We start from the raw sequence: 22,354 nt of genomic DNA, 5'->3' as shown, positions 1-22,354 counted from the left end.
CTCGCTGCCCTTGACGCCTTCAGCGTTTTTTGGGCATACTGTGACTGAGGAATTTCTTGGGGCTTCCTCTATGTCTGGAAGGCCTGTATTATGCTCCAGGCCCTCTTCTGTATTTTTGGCTGGGTTTTCCGAGCCTTTGCCTGACATTTTTGAAGAGGAGGAAAGATCAGATATTGGAGATTCTGTTTCTCAGGATGAGGCTCCAGGATTGTTGGGTGACAGTCCATTGGAGGAACGGAGGCAGTCCCTACATGACACCAGTGGCCTGGATACTTCTCCGGAGGTTGAGTTTGGTAGGCCTGAGCCGGGGGCTCATGCAGACTCTTCCTACAGGCGGCTTATGTCTAGGGTTTGCGAATACCTGGGTGGTCCAGTCCTCCTGAGGATTTTATTCAGAATGAACTTACTGACATCTTGAACCCCCTCTGACCTGGTATTGCCCTTCCATCTTACATTGCAAAAAAGGGTGTCAATGGCTTGGCAGGCCCCGGAATCGCTTCCAGTGGTCTAAGAATTTGGCGAAAATGTACCGCCATCTGTTAGCGACCCCAGCTATTTGTCTACTCACCCCACTCCTGAGAGTTTGGTAGTTCAGGCGGCTACCATCCCTCCGGATAGGGACGACAAGCGCTTCTACGGATGGGCACGGAAGGTCTTTTCGTCAGGGAGCATGGCACTGAAGGCTGTCAACTCCACATGTGCCCTGGCAAGATTTACACACAATCTGTGGACCTGTATTTCCTACGCGGCTGAGCATATTCCCGAGGGGGAGAAAGGAGATGGCTTCCGATCCATTGTGCGTGACGGCAAGGATGCTATGTGTGAGTCCCTTAAGTCAGGGTTGGACACGGCAGACTGTGTCAGCCGGTCCATGGCTGCGAGCACCATACTACGCAGGTTTGCGTGGTTGCGGAAGTCGAGGTTTGCTCCTGATGTGCAATCCCATCTTCTGAACATGCCCTTTGATGGCGTTCATTTATTTGGCAGCAAGGCTGTTGAGAGCCTTGAGAGGTTGCAGACCTCCAAAGCTGCAGCAAAGTCTTTGAGCGCTGCAGTACGTCAACCTCCACCTTTTCGGCCTAGGGGACAGCAACAGAGGGGATGTTCCTTTCGTTTCTACTCCTCTTTTGGTAGATCGAGAGGAGCTGCCAGTCAAAGGGGCCACCGTGAGAGTACCCGTGGTGGAAAACAGGGTACGCGGGGTGCCAAAGCCACTTGGGCAGTTGCCTCTTTGCCCTCAGGCACTGCTGCAGCTGCGCCAGCTCAGTCATGAGGCCATGTCCCATGGTTCGCCGGTTGGAGGCAGACTTTCGCAGCATCTTGGAGAATGGCGTGCCATTACTTCGGATGTGTGAGTTCTGGATATCATAGCCCACGGCTACTGCCTTCCCTTCCTTCAGCGGCCTCACGACAATCCACCGAGGACGTCTCTTTGAAGCGTCTGGATCTGCTCCTTGCGTAGGAAATCCTATCCCTGCTGGAGAAAGGCACCATAGAACTGGTGCCTCTAGCGGAAAGGAGCAAGGGATGGTATTCCCCTTATTTTCTTATCCCAAAGAAAGACAGGGTATTGAGACCCATCATGGACTTGCGTTGGTTGAACAAGCTTCTCAGGAAGGACAAGTTCAAGAATGTCACTCTTTCTGAAGTCCTCCAGGCCCTTCAACTTCAGGATTGGTTGGTGTCTCTGGACCTCAAGGATGCTTACTTTCATGTGCCGATTCATCCCAAGCACAAGAGGGTCACGGCTGGCTACTCACACTTTCAGTTTCGGGTCCTGCTGTTCTGATTGACTTCCGCCCGAGGGTCTTCACCAAGCTGGTGGTGGTGGTGGCAGCGTACCTCAGGAGAGGGGGGATTAACGTCTACCCCTACCTGGACGATTGGTTGATCAGGGCACGCTCTCCGGAGCTAGCCCTGGATCATCTCTCCATCACCTGCCATTCCCTTCACAAGCTGGGCTTCTCCCTAAATAAAAAAAAGTTGCATTTGACACCTTCCCAGCTGCTCCAATACATCGGAACAGTGCTCGACACGTCCCTGGGGCAGTGTTCGCCTCCCAGGTGAGGGCTCATCACATTCTGCAGATGATGGACAAGTTTCAACGTGCCCAGAGTCTCCCGGCTTTTGAATTCTTAAGGTAGCTCGGCCTCATGGCATCCTGCATTTTTTGGTGCCAGAGGCCAGACTGCGGATGCGATCCTTGCAGTGGGCTCTCAAGATGCAGTGGTTGCAGTTCTCCGGAAAGATGTCGTATCCCGTTCAGATTCCGATCTCGGTCGCCCAGGATCTTCTATGGTGGGCCGACAAAGGCAATCTGATGAAGGGGGCACCGTTTTGGCAACCATGGCCAGAGGTGACGATCGTGACGGATGCCTCCCTCACAGGATGGGGCGCTCATGGCAACGAGTTGACAGCCATCGGCCGTTGGTCTCCATCGGAGTCCAGACTCCACATCAATCTGTTATAGCTGAGAGACATCATTCTGTCCCTGAAGGCTTTTCAGCCGTCTGTGCGGGGGAAGACTGGCCTGGTTATGACGGACAACACAGTGGCCATCCATTATCTCAACAAAAAGGGGAGCAGGGTCACTCCCATTGTGCAGGGAGGCGATGCAGCTCTGGTTCTGGGCCATTCAACACAAAATCTCGATCTCGGCAGTTCCTCTGGCCGGAAACGAAAACGCGGTGGCAGATGCTCTGAGCAGGCAGAGCACGGTCTCTCACGTGTGGGAGCTGGCTCAGAAAGTCCTTTTGGAGATCTTTGCTCTTTGGGGAACCCCACAAGTGGATCTCTTTGCCACTAGTGTCAACCGGAAGTGCGAGAGATTTTGCTCGCAGGATTTTCCCCCAAGAGGAGCCTTAGGGGACGCGTTCGTAGTGTAGTGGTCCTTCCCACTGCTGTACGCGTTTCCTCCAGTCCCCGTAATTACTCAAATGTTGCAGAGGTTATGGAGGTTCAGTTCCCGAATGATCCTCATTGCTCCGGAATTGGACCAGGAGAGCGTGGTACACGGACCTTCTCGACATATCCATCTGCCCTCCACGCCGTCTTCCCTACCGAGACGATCTGCTCTCACGGGAAGGGGGTCAGGTTCTCCATCCAGAGGTCAGGTCGCTCAACCTTCATGCTTGGTATCTGAAAGGTTGAGATACAAGGATTGGGACCTCCCGGATGACGTGATGGAGGTGTTGCTTTCGGCCAGGTGGCCTGCAACGAAATACCTGTACCGTTGCCGTTGGAGGAAGTTCTGCAACTGGTGCAGATGTCAGAATGTGGATCCTTTCCAATGTTCCATTCCTATGGTGTTGTCTTTTCTGCTTTCTTTAACCCACAAGGGCCTTCAAGTGGGCACCATTAAGGGTTACCTGGCGGCGCTGTCTATATTTAAGCGCTCGTCTGAAGAGTGTTCTTATTTTAAGATTCCTTTGATTTCACAGTTTCTAAAAGGACTGTCTAATGTGTTTCCACCATCCCCTTTCCAGGTGTTGGGTTGGGATTTGAATTTGTTTTTAAAGTTCCTGATGGGAGCTCCGTTTGAGCCATTACACTCTTGTCCGCTGAGACTGTTGTCTTTTAAAACTGTGTTTTTAGCTGCGGTTACTTCCGCAAGCAGAGTGAGTGAATTGCAGGCACTTTCTGCTAAGTCACCCATTACTGTTTTCCATAAGGACAGGGTTGTCCTGCGGGTGCGACCTTCATTTCTTCCGAAGGTTGTGTCTGAATTTCATTTGAGCCAGAAGGTGGTTCTTCTGGCTTTTTATCCTCCTCCGCATCCTGGTAAGGAAGAGGAGAGGCTCCATAGGTTGGATCCTAGGAGAGCTTTGAGCTGTTATCTTTCACGGATGTCCCGGGTCAGAGTGGACGATCAGCTCTTTGTAGGTTATGCTGGACACTGCTCGGGTCAGGCTGTTTCCAAACAGACCTTGTCCAGATGGATTGTTTTGACTATCACTGATTCTACCGTTTGGCAGGGAAGGACCCTCTGGTAGGCTTACAGGCTCACTCTACTAGGGGTGTGGCTGCCTCAACTGCTCTACAATGGGGTGTTCCTATTCGCAATATTTTTTTTGAAGCAGCCACATGGGCCTCTCTCCATACGTTTTGTTAAGCACTATTCCCTGGACTCTATGGGCAGGATTTGGCCTTTGGTAAGGCAGTCCTCTATTCAGCCATTTGATTGGGTAATCTAAATTTCACATTCTAAATTCTTTCCCTCCTCCATAGTGTGGTACTGCTTTGGGAGTCTGTCATAGATGTGGAATACGTCGTAGGACACAATCCCTTCGAAGAACAAGTTACTTACCAAACTGGTAACGTTCTTTCGATGGGATGTTCCTCCGATGTATTCCACTTCGCCCTCCCAGCCTTCCCCTCTGGAGAATTTCCTCTGTGATTACAGCTTCCATTACGCAAGGCTGTAGGCTGTTATACTGGCAGGAGACTGGTGTCACACATTCTGAGAGAAAAAACGAAACTGAGGCAACGGTTGCCATGCGTCCTATATATAACATCCGGTGACGTTGACCCTCCACGGAGGCCCTCGAGGGACATGGGATCGACGCAAGACACCCTCTGCTGAAAAGTTTCCCAAGTGCACAGCTGTGGGACACAACTTTCATAGATGTGGAATACGTCGGAAGAACATCCCATCGAAAGGACGTTACCGGTTTGGTAAGTAACTTGTTCTTCTTATCTACTCAAATTCCAAGGAAGAACATGTCGGTCATGTCCGGGCAGTCTTAGAGAAGCTTCGACAACACCAGTTGTATGCCAAGCTGGAAACAAATGTCTTCCATGTAACCGAGGTCAAATTTCTCAGTTTCATGCTCACACCACAGGGCGTACATATGGACACACGAAAAGTGGACGCAATCTTCCAATGGCCCTCACCAACATCCACGAAAGGAGTACAAAGTGTGCTCGGATTCGCCAATTTCTATCGTCGATTTTATACCTGGGTTTTCACAAATTGTACACCCTATTACCTCCCTGCTGAGAAAGAACAACAAGTTCCATTGGTCTACAGAAGCTGACGAAGCCTTCTGGAAACTGAAGCTAGCATTTACCACAGCACAGGTTCTTAAACACCCTCGACCAGACCTGCCATACGTGGTTGAAACAGATGCTTCAAATGTGGCAATGGGAGCGGTATTGTCCCAACGGGACCCGGAAACAGGACAGTTACATCCCGTCACATTCTGGTCCCACAAATTTTCTGCCCCCCAAATTGAACTATGCGATCACAAATAAGGAATTACTGGCGATTAAGGTAGCATTCAAGGCATGGAGACACTATCTTCTGGGCGCAAGACACACAGTCACCGTCATCACGGACCATCGTAACTTACAATACTTAAAGACTGCCAAAGCACAATCCTCACGTCAACTTCGTTGGGCTCTCTTTTTTGCAGAATATGACTTTATTATCACCTATAGACCGGGAGTATGGAATGGAAAGGCAGACGCACTATCACGCATGAGTGAAGAAAAAGAGGCTTTTGCAACAGCGGATCCCATGGCTATCATCCCCGAAGAACGAATCCAAAACAAGATCGCTGCCACCACGTGTGTAGATGACTTAAAAACCAGTTTGCAGTCCCAGATGACTCAGTCAACACAACAGGAATGGCTTTTGAAGGGAGACCAGTACACCATCGAAAACAATCTACCATATTTTCAGGGACGCCTATATATCCAGGACAAGGAACTGCAGAACCAGATCATCACGAACTGTCATGATTCATTAGTGGAAGGACATCCAGGAATAGCCAAAACACAGGCTAAAATAAAGCAAAACTACTGGTGGCCAACTTGGAGAAAAGATATTGCCCAGCTTATTGCACCCTGTGGTGTTTGTGCACAACATAAGTCTCAGAAGCAAAACCCTGCTGGTTTACTACGTCCCTTGATGGTACCGCCAGCACCTTGGCATACTCTGTCAATGGACTTTATCATGGATCTTCCTCTCTGCAATGGTTATAACACCATGTTAGTTATTGTAGATCTATTCTCCAAAATGGCCCATTTCATCCTTCTGAAAGGACCCCCATCTGCATCTACTCTCGCTACTGTGTTTTTAGAACAAATCATCCGGTTGCATGGATTCCCATCAATATTGATATCGGATCGTGGAATTCAATTTGTTTCTGCCTTTTGGAGAAGGTGTTGTACAATCGCCAAGATTGACCTCCGGTTGGCCACAAGCCATCACCCTCAAACTGATGGGCAAACCAAACGAACTAATAAGATGTTGGAGCAGTATTTAAGGTGTATGCTACAGCAGTCCGAGAACTCCTGGAAAGACATACTCTGGGTAGCCAGCAAGTAAAAGCGAAAGGCAAGGTTAGACATTAAAAAGTCATTGGGCCTCATTACGACCCTGGCGGTAGAGGGTTAACGGTCCGGTAGAGCTGCATACCTATTAACCCTCTACCGCCTCATTACGAGGTCTGCTGGCAGGACCTGCTAAGGACGTCTGGTAAAACCAGGCGTCATTAGTGGGTCCCGCAAGCACACCAGGATGCTAACAATGGGCCCGTCACTAACGGGCCCTTTGTTAGCATCCTCCCCATTCCCATTGAGCCCTATAGAGCTCAATGGGAATGGGGATGTACCGGGTCTGGGTTCCTTGAATGGGGAAATACCGGGCCCTCCAAGGTCGGAATGGCCCGGTATTTCCCCATTCAAGGAACCAGGTAAAAGCGGCATGGCTACTCGAAATGAGGCCCATTGAGTTTAAGGTCACACTCCCACCGCAGCGCGCGCTTTTCCTTAAACCTCACTCACCTGTTGTCGGACATTGCGGTTTCATCTATCTTCCTCCCAGCTGCGTTCTGCACCTCCACAGCTGCTGTTCAGCCGCAATTCCATCTATTGGGAAGAAAACAAAGAGAAAACGTTATTCAGGAATTAACAACAAAATCGAGAGCAATAATACAAGACAGAAAGCGAGAAGGGGGAACAGAAAGAGGAAAAGACAAGAGACATTGAGAAACACTTACTACCAACCAAGAGAAGAATAGTCGCAGCCGGACTGGATTATTACTCACCAGGGATCAGTGAAGGAACTAGATCCCATCAACAAGTGCCCCTGCCAGAAGTAGCAGGACGGAGAGCTCACCATCAATAATTAACAGATGAGCCTTATGGGCCGGTACAGGCTCACAGAAATTGCACCTTGGGTAGAAGGGTTTGAGAGGTAACATAGTCACCGAGCAGCGCACTCACGTTTTCACATATCCGCGCAGGAGCAGAGTCACCAATTGCCACAGTCCACAGCCAATCCACAGGGGAGAGATACGACGGGGGTGATCAAATTCCTGAGAGGGCTGCGAGCGTGCCCCAACGCCTCCGCAGAGACCAGGTGAGCATAACAACCAATTGAGCTAAAGGCAGATATCGCCCTACTCCAAGAAACTCATTTGTTAGCCCCAGACGAGATCAGGATGAAATCCCGCTGGTTTCCCCACCAATATTTCGCCTCCTCCGCTACTAAGAGAACTGGGGTTGCCATCCTGATCGTCTCTGCATTTTGAATGGGTGAAAGTGGTGAGAGATAATAGGGGTGGATATATTGGGGTGATTATTCGCATAGCACGGAAGGATCTTACAATTGTGTCAGTGTATGGCCCGAACCAGCAGCAAGCCCTGTTCTCTGCAGAAATATTTTATTTCACCGGAATAAAATAATTTTTGTGGGGTGAGCTAATATTGGCGGGGGGATTTTAACCTGGTGTTATGATAGGTCGGTGGATAGAACAGGCTCAATGTCCGCAACAGAAAAGGCAAAGGCAGCCCCCCTCGAGAAGGCTATGTCAGACTTGAAACTGGTAGATGCATGGCGACACCTTCACCCCGAACATCGAGATTACACCCACTTCTCCCATGTGTACCATACCTACTTGAGGATTGACTATTTCCTTTTGTCCCCTCCCTGATGCCCAGAATTTCGGAAGCTACTATAGAGGTAGCCCTAGTCTCAGAAGACTCCCCCATTACAATTCAACTGGAGGGGTATGGGTTAGGGGGCAGAAAGTCCTTGGGGTGGAGGATGACCGATTCATTGCTCACTGATCCGGTTATATGCTTGGACATATCAGAACAGTTAACTCAATACTTTGCCGACAAGCTCACGGAGGATGTGCCCCTTACAGGGGTTTGGCAGGCCTTTAAACCCACAATGAGAGGGGAACTAATCAGTATAGCCACAGCCTGTAAAAAACGACTATCCATTCAGAGGGATCGGGCTGAGGAACAGGTGACCAAATGGGAATCTCAATATAAGCGTGATGGGGCTACGAAAACTTACCGAAAGCTCCAAGTGGTTAGAGCTGAACTAAAGGCATTATGGGCGAGGGTCATTTCACACAAACTATTCTGCACGAGGCATTTTTACTTTAGTACCTCCAACAAAGCATCCCAACTATTGGCTTATAAGCTACAGGCACAGCGGAATAGCACAGTAATAGGACCCCTGCATGTTGGAAAGGGGCAAGTGCAGTCGAAAGAGCAAAACGAAATGCAAATCCTAACACAATATTATGCAGGGCTTTTTACAGCCGACCCACCCATCGGACCCCAACAAGAAGCTTTTATCAAGGGGGCCCAGCTTCCCTGGGTTAATGAGGCCTATAGGCATGTCCTAGATGGTCCAATAACGGCGGAAGATATAATACAAGCCATTCGTTCCCTTCCAGGTAAAAAAGGCGCCTGGCCCAAACGGCTATACGCCTGCTTTCTATGAAAAATTCTCAACAATCCACATCCCTCATATGGTTCCCTTGTTTAACTCCTTTGCGGAAACTGGCACGATAACTCCCACTATGGTTGAATCGAACCTGACCCTACTGGCTAAACCAGATAAAGATCCCACCTTGTGTTCCTCATATCGACCAATCACAGTTTTATATCATGATTCCAGAATCTATTCAAAAATATTGGCCACAAGACTAGCCCAGGTGATTCCAGAATTGGTATTAGCGCATCAGACAGGGTTTATACCAGGACGCCAAGCGCATGACAATATTCAGCGTATGATAGTCGTCTCGACCTGGGTGCAAAAACATAAGAAGAAGATGGCTCTATTGTCTATCGACGCTGAGAAGGCGTTTGATAGGGTCGACTTCACATACCTATCCAAGGTTCTCGCGGCATTCGGGCTGGGCCAACGTTTTCGCAAGCTGATATTAGCCAACTTTGCACTACCTTCCACTAGGATAAAAAGCAAATGGGATTCTCTCTGACCTGGTGCACTTACGCAGAGGAACTCGCCAGGGATGCCCCCATCACTCTTAGTATTCGCCCTATCTTTGGAACTGCTGGCCTGTCAGGTGCGAGCCTCCGCTGACATTAAAGGGTTCGAGAAAGTGGGTTACCACCATAAGATAGCTCTATATGCTGACAACCTCCTCTTTCACATGCAAAATTCCTCCACTACATTGCCACCCATCGTTGCACTAATGGAGCGCTTCGGTGAGGTCTCAGGCTTCAAAATTAATTTAACAAAATCAACCATTCTCAACGTCCCAGAAACACCAGACATGATTACACAACTGAAGAATTTCCTCTCTCGTGGGACTCACACACTCTAAAATACCTGGCAGTACACCTAACTGCAAAATACAAGGATCTGTACACAGCTAACATCATCCCATTATTCAATAGACTTAAGTTAGATTTGATATGCTGGGGGGTACCTAAATTTGGAAAAATGATGGCGGTTAAAAATGACCTTATTACTGTGACCTCTATATTTATTTCAGGCACTACCTGTCTGGATCCTGAGAACACCATTGAAGGATCTGCAATCCCAGATGTTTAGCTTTAAATGGGCACGGAAGAGGCCAAGGGTGGCTAGACACACAATAAGGGCACCTAAAACGGCCAGAGGGGCTACCTGTCCCGGATGTGGAAAGCTATCTGTACGCAGCACAACTAGCATCAGTATTGGAGAGCCAATTAGCATCCCAAACAAGGGGAACCAAACACTGGGTCAATATTGAACAAGAGGTTGCAGGAATTCCCATTCACAAAGCGTGCTGGGTCTCCTCGAAAATACGTAAAACAGGGGAACGGCGCTTCCCTACATTTAATGCCACACTCGAATATTGGGACAAAGCAGCACGTAAATACAAATTGACAATATTTCCATCCCCGAAGACAGGTCTATGGGAAAGCAAAGAATTCCCATCAGGGCTGGGAACGCTTTCTCCGCTGGAAAGAGGAAGGCCTCCTTACGTTAGGTCAACTGTATAGAGATGACTGCCCTTTCACCTTAGAAGAGTATAGAAAAGGGACAGGTTTGAATATTTACAGATACACCACTGATCACCCACCCGCATATAGCACTTTATGGGAAACGGGAGATCCTCACTGGCAACATAGGAAGGGCTGTTTTGACACGGGGCAGGGAGACACACAGATTTCTGTGGCTCCCATTCTATAGCCATAAGCAGGGCTCCAATTGTATCCTTCAAGATAACATCCTCTATACTATTCCCAGGAAACTGTATGGCAACCTGTCAAGGTTTACCAAAGCCTTGAGAATAGTTTACCTTGCCAAGCTGTGACACATGGCAAGGCCCAGACCACTGACAGGTGGTCAGAGATTTACTGAACAGGTTTGACAGGAGAAGCTCCCACCTCCTTCTCTGGGGCTCACTGAAAGCTACAATCAAACTAATAAGAGATCTGACAGATCTCTCTCTCAGACCATCCTGTGGGTGACAGCTCAGTAACACTTGACACGTCACTTCACCATCCCTCCACTGGGTCTGAGCACAGCAGAGGAGCTACCTCTGTAGCTGTCATTCAGTATGGTGTTAATGACTGACTTGGCAGACCTTCCCTGTGGGTTGGCACAAGGGCATATGGGATGGTGATCAGCAATCACCAATTGTAACCTATTGCCTGAGGTCTCCAGAGTCAAAGGAAGGCCTTGTCTCCGGTAGCAAGGATTTCACTCCTAAAAGTGAACTCTGGAGTAACTGAATTCTTCTCTCACACCTGTCAACCTGGTGACAGAGAGAGTGAGACTCATTCATTGGTTTTCCTCTGGGACCCACCTCATGTGCCAGCAGGAATGTGTGTTAGACCACTCCGGTGATATCCTGATACTAGGATGCATCACCAGGGGAATGTCACACACCAACTGTAGAAGGAAGGGCCTCACAACCTGAGCAACCTCCAATCTCTCAAGGTTTGCTCTGACGGGCTCTGTGTGCTTACTTTGCAGTAACCCACCTTCCCGTTTAACTCTTTGCTTCACTGGAGGAGAATCCCCCCGTCGGAAGCAGGCCTTTCTCCATAGGCCTAACCATGATGGATTCCTTTTCTGTTGGCCCATACCTCTTGGTTTCCTAGGACTCTCCTCTGACTGTATCATAGGCAGTTAAGGAGGCCCATAGGATTCAGGGATTTCCGGTTGTCCCTCTTTCAAACTAGGAATGGGAACACTTCAGACTACCTCAACATCAGTTGTTGGTAAAGCATGGGGAATATTCTCCTACCCTCTGCCTGTTTCTGACTCCACTGACCATGGGTTTCCCCTTAGGCCTAGGCTTTCTCTGAAACCTAGTGCTTGAAGGCCTGGTGAGGGCCTACCGGGACCTAAGTCTTGAAGCCTCAACTCACCCAGCACTCTTCTAGGAACCGCTCCCCTCATATTGACAGATGCACTGACCATTTCTCTATTCACAGCTTGAATGACAGGTGCTACTGGAACATTAGAAGAGGGCCTACCAGCCAATTGAGTATCCCCCACAGGAATTCTGGCAAGAACCTTTGGGTTTACCATGAAGGAAGCTACATCAGTAGGACTGGGCCCAGTGTTCCTAACAGTAGAGGCAGTTACACCTCCTACCTGAACACTATCCTCAACAGAATCATTGAGGATTGGGATGGGAGCCAATGCTCCAGCACTACTAGTTTCCAAGGAATCTAGACTAACTTCAGGCTCTTCCTCTGAAAGAATGCTGTCAAAAGGGAAGGACACCCCTGCCATCTCTTCTTCCTCATACTGAGAGAAGGCCAGACTGGCAAAGTGGACCCCCAATGTCTTACCTTTACATTTGGGGTACCCGTTCCTGTGGTCACTTGCTCCACAAGTGTAACAAGTACCACTGGCACTTGACACATAGGGAGGCTTAGAGTAGCCACTCTCATGTTTGGGAGGGTTAGCCCCACTACCCTTGAAAGGGGCCCCTAGGGTCACCACACACGATAGATACGCCAGACACGAGGTTGTATTCCCAAAGCTAGGGTTTATTGCAAAGCAAAAGTCTCAGTTGGCCAACTCGGTCTCACGCCCCGCGACGTGTATCTCTAGACCTCGAGGGACGCAAGAGAGTGAATTACGTACATCAGTTACATATATACAAAATGCATATCAAACAATCACCTATGACATGTTTAACACCCACCTTTATTGGGTTTCTTTGAACTATGTGTGATGATGGACATCTCCGACTACTATGACACCTTCAAACATCTATTCTAGTAACAATTTGCAATTTGTGAGTGCAAAGGCATCTTTCAGTTGTTGAATAGAACACAGCGCTTCTGTTCTTGGAAGCGAGTTACATACTGGGGGAAGAGTTGCATTTCCGGACCTTGCTATCTATCAGGTGCTATTCGTGTCCTGGGAGCCAACACGCTCTAGCGGGTTCAGCAAAGGGGGGGCCGTAAGAAAAGCATAATTCAAGCCGTTAGCGGTATTATTCTAAAATATTCTACCATATAACGAGACTGGCTGGCAGCTGTGAAATGATTAAATGCCCTGCAGCTCTGCTTCAAGGCTACATTCGGGAGGGAGCCGGGCATTCTTCCTGGCGCTGCCTACGTTTGTATTTCAGCAAACTCTTGTTATCCTCTCAGCCCTGCAGCCTTGTCCTTTTCACATACAGACAACAATGTTTTACAGTCGAGCAGTGTAAGTGGAAAATATACTGCGAAGCAATATGAACAGAAAGCAATGAGCAATGGTTAGAAAACAAAATGGCGATTCTTGTTACATCAAAATGGCCGTTCATTGGCAAACTCGAAAACCTATATTCTGCCATATCGTGCATGAGACGGTTGGCCCACGGCCACCAAAATGCGTTTGCGGTCACAAAGTTGAGGTATCCATATTTCTAGACTGACACCCTGACCTGATTCTGATGACTTCCCTTTATTAAACTTTGTGTGGGCCTTCTTGGACATAGTTTTATCAGTACCCCCACCCTCTTTCTCTTTCTACTTCTTTTCCTCCTCCTGCTTATGGGACACTCTATGTGAAACCCATAAGCCAGCAGCAATGGTTAGCCTCTTTGGATTTAGCTCTTTTCAGTCAGCCAAATGCGGCTGGTGGGCAGATGCATAGAAGGTCAACCTATATTGTGACAGGAACAACTCTGGGAAGCTGTAGCCAAACCAGTTTAGGTAGCAGTGACAGGCGGTCTAGGCAAAGTTCTTCAGAGGGGATGAGCTTGTAAAGGGTCCACAATGAGGTCACACAACGGGATTCACAGATTACACTTAAACAGGATGTATAAAAATACAGTTATTTAATTATGGCCAAAACACACAAGGGGACACAAATAGGCCATGGACCCAGACATGCCCTGTCTGTGACTCATGCCAATGTACATAGGAAAACAGGACAGGAGTTGGCTCCAGACAGTTGGGGAGTGGGGAGGAATAGTTGGGGAGGGGTAATGAGGAGGGATAGTTGGGGAAAGGTGGTGGGGAGACATATTTGGGGTTTATAGTATTAGGAGTGAAGTCATTTCCCATTTGTATATATTTTCATTTCACAAAATATAGTTGGTGTTGCAAAAAGAATGAATGACTGGGCATTGATTATTCAGTGTGAGTGTTTTTATTTATGTGCAGTGCCCAGTGCGCTAGCTGGCCTGTGCCGCGGGTGTGACAAGTGATTAGAAGTAGTGCTGTGTAAGTTCATCTTGTGCAACACTTCGATCCATGCCATCACAGCGCTGTGCAATTGCCAGATCATCATCACTGTCCTCCTCAGCCTCTGGTGGGTGCATGTCCATGTCGGGGGATGTCATGTTGTCACATGCTTTAGTGTTCATTTGAGTGGACAAACATGCACATGCAAAATGTCATTTAGCTAGCATTTGTCCTTTTTCAGGTACCTGAAATGCACTTGATCAAAATGTGTATTGGGTGTGGGGTCTGCAGTGGCATTCTCATGGCCCATTCACCGAAAAACATGACCTCTGACCCTTTTTGCACAACTGACACAAATGGACCTGCTGGATATGTCATTATTGTGTTACAAAGAAATTACACCAAGTTGTCCATGCACTAGGGTACTTTTAGATTTAGAATGAGATGCATGTGCGATTGTGTGGTTCTAACAGGCAGGGGACCTGGACAATTGGTGTGCAGACAAACACTGTTATGTGGGTGGGAGCATAAGTATTCTCTGTCTGTGCATCAGGTTTTGTGGGTTTGCTTGACTGTTTGTGCTTCTTGTTGTCACTTTGGTGTGGTGCATTCTGGTACATGTAGTTCTTTTGTTTATAGCTGTACGGAATTGATGTAGTCATGCATACACTGGATCTTTTTCCTAAATTGATACACGCCAGTCAATGCCTTGCACTCAGGCATGCTATTACTGTATTGAACACTTTCATGTTTAATGCATGCACAACACAAGGTAGGTACTTCTCAGTTTAATTTTTGTGACTTTACTTTTTGTACTATTGTCACGATTAATGATCGTTGCTCTTATTCAAGGTCATCCTTCCCCTTCAACCTCCCTATCCGGCATCTATGCACTTTCTTTGTGTTTTTGGATATTGTAAGAGTGAAGACAAGTAGGAGAAATGATGGATTGAAGCATACAATGTGCACAGCCACTGGTGATGGGTGTTATACATGGCCATCATTTAACAGTGCACGTGGCCTTGTAGTTAGACTCACCCATTAGCCAGGTAAGCTTTGCTGTTTTCTGCCCTCCTTCCCAATTCAACATTGCACATGGCCTTGTAGTTAGATTCACCCAGCAGCCAGGTACGCTGTCCACCGTGACGTGCCATGTACTGAGGCAGCGTGGAGTTGGGCAGCACCATGGAGTCATGGGTGGAACCGGGAAATCTGGCACAGCCGTGGGTGATGATGTGGTGGGCATCACACACCATCTGCACGTTCAGTGAATGATAATGCTTTCTGTTGTGGTACACAGCCTCCACAGCATGCCTGGCCACCAGCTCCACATGTGTGCAGTCCAAAGCACTGATGACGTTAGGCATGCCTGCAAGGGCATGGAAGGCTATTTACGTGCCATTTACCTGGTCACCTGTCCTGGGTAGGCTGAAGTGGTCTCGAGCGTGACGCAGGGCTGCATCAATGACCTGGAACAGGACCCACGAAAAACAGGGTTGCTATATCCCATGCATCTCACCAACAGTGTGCTGGTATATTCCTGTGGATAGGAGGTGTAGCACTGACACTACCTTGTATTTGTATTTTGTATTTATTTATTTGTATTGCGCACCTTGCCCGGAGGCTTGCGGGCGCATGTTTAGTAGGCAGTTACAAGTTGCAGAGGAGAAGTTACAGGTTCCAGGAGAAGAGGTTAACAGTTACATAGGTAGTGATACAGTATAACATGAACGGTGAAAATGACAATGATACAGTATAACATAACGGGTGAAAATGACATAGATAATAACAACAAAGTAGCAGTACCCAAGGTTACAGTAGAAGGGTACGCGCTGTGCAAGGGGTGGATGTCTGTGTGGATATTTATGAGGCTGACCAGGTCAACATGGATCAGGTCCACTATAGAAGTGATGGTGTCCCGGTCTTCCCGGAAACTGTCTGATTGGTGGCTGTCTGCGTGCTACAACCAACCAGAGATTGGGGTTTTGCTGGGCCATGATAGCCTTCCTTCTACTCCAGCACCTCCGCTGCATGCCCTGCCTCCCTGCCTCTTCAAGTAATAGTCTTGCAGGCATGGCCTCCAGCTCCAGTACTGGTACTGCTAGCATTGTGGTGTTGTAAGGGGTGTGGGAGTGGCCCTTTTGTGCTGTAGCACTGCTCATTTGGACGACCTGTGATGATTTTGTGCACCTGTGGCATGTTTCTACACACATGAATCAACTTAACGCCTGGTCCGCGATGCCGGTGTTTCCAGCATCATTTTCAGGTTGCTACCGGCATGTCCATGCCGGTAATTGTGTGTTGGTGCACCACGGAATGTGCACTTACTAACGCCATGCTGGTATGCCAGGCACAGCTGCCGCATATCTCTGCAGATACCAGCAACAGTGTTGCCGGATGCAGTGGGTCACTTGCGGTGCCAGTATTACTGGCATCGTAACTCAGACCATGCCGGTCCAGAAAAAGGTGCTGGTACGGAACTACCGGCAACGCTATTTCTGGACTGGCATACTTGTAATGAGGCCCATGGTATCCCCCATTCCCTTTTCATAATGAACCTTCAGTCTCAGCAGCCTTTATAGGTTACTGTCAACCCTTCCCCGTTCCTGCCTTTCAAAATGACCCTTGGAAATACCCTTATTATACTGGTACGAGGGAGAGATCAACTAAGAAAATACGTCCTTATTTGGGTAGGTTAAACACACATCAGCATCCTCTTGTTATTTCAGAGAAATACCAGGTTAATACCAAAACAGGGAAGAAACAATTGGGAGTTATGCATTCTTCCATTATTTCACAACCATTTCCCTTTAAGACTGGGACGAGAAGGAGGTGACTGGGAGTTATAAACACTCCCATTTATTCACACCACTTTGGTACTGAGACGAGGAAGAGGACTGTAGAGGAGTATTATGGCAAGAGGCAGGCATGTCCAGCTAATACGTTTAATTATGGTCAGGCAACTGAGGACAAATGACTTGCAACTGCAACCACTTAACAGGCCACATGTGTATAAAAGGAGAGACTGCCACAGAGAAGGGGGAAACCTACCTGGAGGTCAGAATGTGGCTGGCAGACGTGGAGCAGGCTGGAAAGAAGTCGACGTGAAGGACGCTCTGTGGAGCAGAAGGGTGAAGGTGATGCCGGGGCCCGAGTAGACCGTGAGAGAGTGAAGGCACCAGCTGTACCCCTTTGCCTTGTGTCCACAGCCGGAGCTGTTGGACACTTAAGGCTCCCACGCACTGCATGCCGCTGTTAGCTGCTGTGAGCGAAAGTGGGACGACGTGCAGCAAGCAGCAAGGTTTGAAGACAGCGAGCGCTGCTCGCCGGGACCTGGAAAAGCACAAGCGGAGCGAAAGGAAGCCGAACAGAAGAAAGAAGATGCCCGGAGGAGCGGCCTTCGACCGGTGAGTGAAATAAAGGGAACACTCATACCGGGGTGCTCCAGGGGATGCAAGCAGGCATATGTTAATGCCGAAAAAACTGAAACCTCTGACAAATGGTTTTAGAGCTCACATTGAGAGTTTTTGAATACCGAACAAGTTGGAAAGGTTTATGAATACTTGCAAGAGAGCAACGAGTAATATTTAATACCGAACTAAAGGAAAGTTATGATGAACATGTGAACAAAGTGAAAAGCAAGTAATGAGCACTTATGAACAACATGAAAAGCAAGTGATGAACACTTATGAATATCGTGAAAGCAAGGTGGTGGAAAAGGGTGAACACCACTGAGGGAGTTATGTGGAAAGCACATTGTGGCAAATCCAAGAGACTTCCAATGAGAATCATAAATGAGTGTTAACCCATGACACAGGTGCAGAGGGAGAAAACCTGTTTTGGCAAGCAAGCCCAAAGAATATAACAAAGTGCCAAGGGTTATCGGTTGCGGGACCTGTAATGGGTGCACTGTGTGGTCCGACATCTGCGCCTAGAGCGAGTGAACCTGCTTAGAAAGAGCCAAGAAAAGCGAAGAAAAGGGGCTGTATTTTATAACAGGTGGCTGAAGTGAGTGAGAAAGAGAGCAATCTGTGTGAACCAGTGAAAAGCCTGGATGCTTACAAAGTTGAACTGGAACTATTATTGAAAGCCAAGATATTTGAACTGGTCATAGTTTGAAAGCTGAGGAAGCTGAATTCCTAGGGGAAAATGAACTTAGAGACCTTTTTTAAACTGTTTTGAACTGATTATTTATTTCTTTTTTACATTTATAAAGTGCACTGGCCGCCCGGAGTCATCGAGACGCTGTTACAAGGAGATTGTCTTAGTTACAGGTGCATACAGGTGAGTACAACGTACACTGGTAACAGGAAGTTTAGTTACAGTTACAATCATAGCATTGAAGTACAGTGGGTGGTGCCCTGTATGTCTGGAGTGGGGGGTCAGATGAAAAGCATGGTTTTAATAGCCTTGCGGAAGGCTAGGTGTACTTGTGAAACTGGAAGAGCTGACTTCTTGGGGACGGGAACCCAGAGACCCTTTGAAGCTGAAACAGCTGACCTCTTGGGGAAGGGAACCCTGAGGCCTTTAGAAACTGTTATGAACTGTTTTGATTTTGAGGTAGGGAAGTTGAAAAGTAAGCCAAGAGCTGGAAGAAACTCTGAATTTTATTTGGAACACTGTTTCTTTTGTTGCTGACATCCTTACACATTGTTTATCTTTAGTTGTGAGGGCAAGTATAGGTTTAGGTTTTGGACACAGATAGACCTTTGAGTTGAATTTACTGACACAGACTATCCTTAGTTTCTTTTGGCGGGGAAATCCCACCTTAGCACAAGATAGACCTTTCTCCATCCTAACATTTAAGAAAATAAACAATTTTGTAGAAAATTGAATCTGTAGTCTATGACTGACTTTATGATACCTTCACAGCAGCCTCTGCAATTCCGAGTTGGGGGGAACAGGACCCCATCTCAGAACAAGCAGATGAAATCTGCTGCATCCACATTCTGGCATCCCTTTGGTTCTCCCACTTCTGCTTGGTTTGCTAACACTGTGCCTTCTTTCTAATTCTGCTACTACTGCACGTTCTCCAGTCACAGTTCCAGCTCCTTTGTATTGCCTGCACCCGAGGGGCCCTTTTATGCCTGCCAGGTTCCTTCAGGTGTGGGTTGTCTGGCCCGCCTCTTCAATCCTCTTCCCCGTCCCACTACTCATGGGATTATGGGACTTGTAGTCCCCATTAACAAAGTTAATTCTTTTAGGTATTTGCTTGACTTTAAAGATGCATGTGCTTCCCTTAAAGTCCTTTCAATTTGAACCTTTATAATTTGCTATTACAGAGGAAGGTAATTTATTCAAGGCAACATTTTTAGTTCCTTTATATTTTATCTTTGGGAGTAAGGAGGGTGTTTATCCTGAAATACCCTGAAGGATCGTTCTGTTGGTAAGGATGGTTCAGATTTTATAGTACTTGTACTCATATATACAGATTTTATATGTAGATCAGGTACATTATAATGACAATATGCCATTACCTGTTTTGGTAACTCAGAAAACACTGGCTGGAACGTTGGGGGTGAAGTTGCCGCAGGAAACGCTGCCAAAGATAATCCACCCAGCTTGAGAAGGAACCAGAGTGCAGAGGACATGCTGCCCGAGAGGCAAAGGCAGAAGAAACTAAAGACCGGCGCGGCATGACAGGTTGCACACCAAGCCCACAATCCGACGAGAACAGAAGTAAACACTTGCAGCACCCGGTAAACCCAGGGAAGAGGAGAGAGTTACCAGGTTGCTTGAAAGTGTGCGCTGCTTCGAAGTAGCTGTCAGTAAACTGTGCAGATGGGCTTTTAATTACCTTAACGCAATCAGGCCCACCACTTAAGAAGTGAGTACGCGGTTGTACATAAAGCAAGTTTATAGTACCAAGCTCCGGGGAGCGGTTATAGGTATTGCAGGACCAAACTAACCCACGTCTTAACAATACAACATACGGTGGGATCTTATTTACTTTTTGCAACAATTAGAACACTCCCAGATACTTGATTACAATCCACACCCCAAATATGATTGGACAATATCCTCTTCAAAGAAAGCCCATCTTTTTCGAATTCATCCATTTTCATTGGCCTGTCTTATCTTGATGGTCATCTTCAGATCCTATTCAGCATACACCTATTCTTAGGATTCATCCGTAGTAGGCCATGACGTCAGTACATGGTTAAACATTGGTAATGAAATGATAATTCATTGCTAGCAATAGCTTGCCTCAGGCTTTTAACTTTAAGTGTGATTGCACATGGTCTGCTTACATATTTGAGCAAATAGAGGAAGGTCTGAATGAATAGGATCCTCTTTGAACTACTGATTGCAATATCAATCCCCCAGACTCCTGGCACGTCTGAAGACTGTGAAGGCATCATGAAGCCAGACACAGACAACAGATCTAAAGTTCAAATGAAAAGTATTTATTAACTTAAATGTCAGGATGGTCTAAGCCCTAACTTGCCCTATACTAAGGTTGGATTTCCCTACCTAAATAAACTAAGAATTGTCTGAGTCAGTAAGTTCAACTTAAAAGTCTGTCTTTGTCCAAAACCTATACTTGCCCTCACAACTAAACCTAAACAGTGTGTAGGGATATGATCAATACAAGTAACAGTGTTCAAAGTAAGGTTCTGAGCTGCTTCCATCTCCAGTCTTGCTCTTGGCTCCCTTCCCCAAGTTCAAGAAAGTTCCAACAAAAGGTTGTGGGGTTTCCTTCCACAAGTTCAACCCAGTGCCACAAAAGGTTGTAGGGTTTCCTTCCACAAGTTCAACCCAGTGCCACAAAAGGTTGTAGGGTTTCCTTCCACAAGTTTAACCCAGTGCCACAAAAGGTCTTGGGGTACCCTTCCCCAAGTTCAACACAGTTTTTTAGGCTTCAAATTCACAGTCTCATCAACTTGTTTAGTTTGCCTTTTCATTCCATCACTTGAACAACTTAGGCTGACCAGCCTCAGCCTCTTGACTTGACTCTTGGTTTACTCCAAGGAAGGGTTCCTCGGTCTACGCGCAGTTGCTGGACCACACAGTCCACCCATCCCAGGTCACGCAACCGATAACCCTTGGCACTTGACAACAGTTCATTCTTTCTCTTAGGACTTCCTTGACAACACAGGTTTCCTTTCTGCATCTGTGCAATAAATCCACTTATACTTATGGTTCACTTTACTGGCTTCTTGCTGTTATCAACATGCGACTCTCACACACTTTCCTTTGTGGTATTTCTCCTGGTTACCACCTTGCTTTCACACTATCCAATAGTGTTTTGCTTTTTGCTCTTTTCACTTTGCTTGCAAATGCTGTTTCTTTAAATTCCTCTCGTTGGCAAATGCATTTCGCTTTCAATTTCATTTGTGCGATATTCTCATATCCTTTTCTTTAATTCAGCATTCAAAACTTATCCTTTTCTTTAATTCAGCCTTCATATTTGGTCATCTGACCCATTTAGCCGTATTCAAAACTCATGACTTGCTTGGCAATTCATTTGGTATTCAATAATTCACTTTTTGGTCTCCAGACCCCTTTTCTGTGTATTCTTGCTTGTTCGGCATTCGCCACAACCCACACCATGCCCCTGGAGCATCCCGGTATGAGTGAACATTCCCTGTCATTCACTGGTGTGCAGCTGCTCCACTGGGTGCTCTGGTCTCACTTCTGGGTTCTCGCCTGCTCCTCTCTTACTCCAAAGGAGCTCTGGCGAGCAGTGCTCGCCCTCACCAGTTCTTCATGCAGCGGTCAGCGGCATCTCTGTGTTCCCCACTGCCAACGGGGAACACCAGGCAACGGGCTTCACACAGCTCCAGAGCCTCTCACGCCTGCACTGGCCCCAGCGTATTCCCGGCTTCTTTGCTGCCAGCGTCCTTTTCATCGGCCCATATTCTGCCCGCTCAAGCTCGAATGGCTGTGCTCTCCGGCACAAATGGTTCACTTCTCTGCTGCTTTTGACTTTTTTTATATACCTGCAACCATTTAACAGGTTGCAAGTGTGAACACTTAGTTTCACTTGCCTGACCATAGTTATAGGGACATGTCTGACCCTTATAGCAGTCCTCAAGCCTCCTCCTTGTCTCAGTACAAGAGTGGTGAAATGACCTGTTAGTGTTCACTACTCTTAGTTGCCTCTTACTTGTCCCAGTACTCTAATGGTCTGAATAAGAGAGGAGTTAGTTTACAACAGCCTATAAAAGCAGGGGGAGGATAAGGTTGGTTCTCACCAGTAAAGGGGGCATACCATGTCTCGCCTGCAATATCCTCTCCCCATTCCCCAAGGACCCTCCACCCAGAGGACCCGCCCTTGCATCTCCACACTCAGGATGAGGTTCCAAAAGCAATGGCCTTTCCCTGACCACCTGAGAAGAGGATCCAAGGGGAGTAGGTGTGAGGATACCCTCAGGTTTCTCGCAAGACCTACTAATTTATGCGACCACAATTCCAGAACATACAGCCTCTGACCTGTAAAAACAATTAACCACCC

Source organism: Ambystoma mexicanum, chromosome 4p (genome assembly GCF_040938575.1).
Source record: "Ambystoma mexicanum isolate Mex_15411 chromosome 4p, UKY_AmexF1_1, whole genome shotgun sequence".
Classification (NCBI taxonomy): Eukaryota; Metazoa; Chordata; class Amphibia; order Caudata; family Ambystomatidae; genus Ambystoma; species Ambystoma mexicanum.
This window is presented reverse-complemented; position numbering follows the sequence as displayed.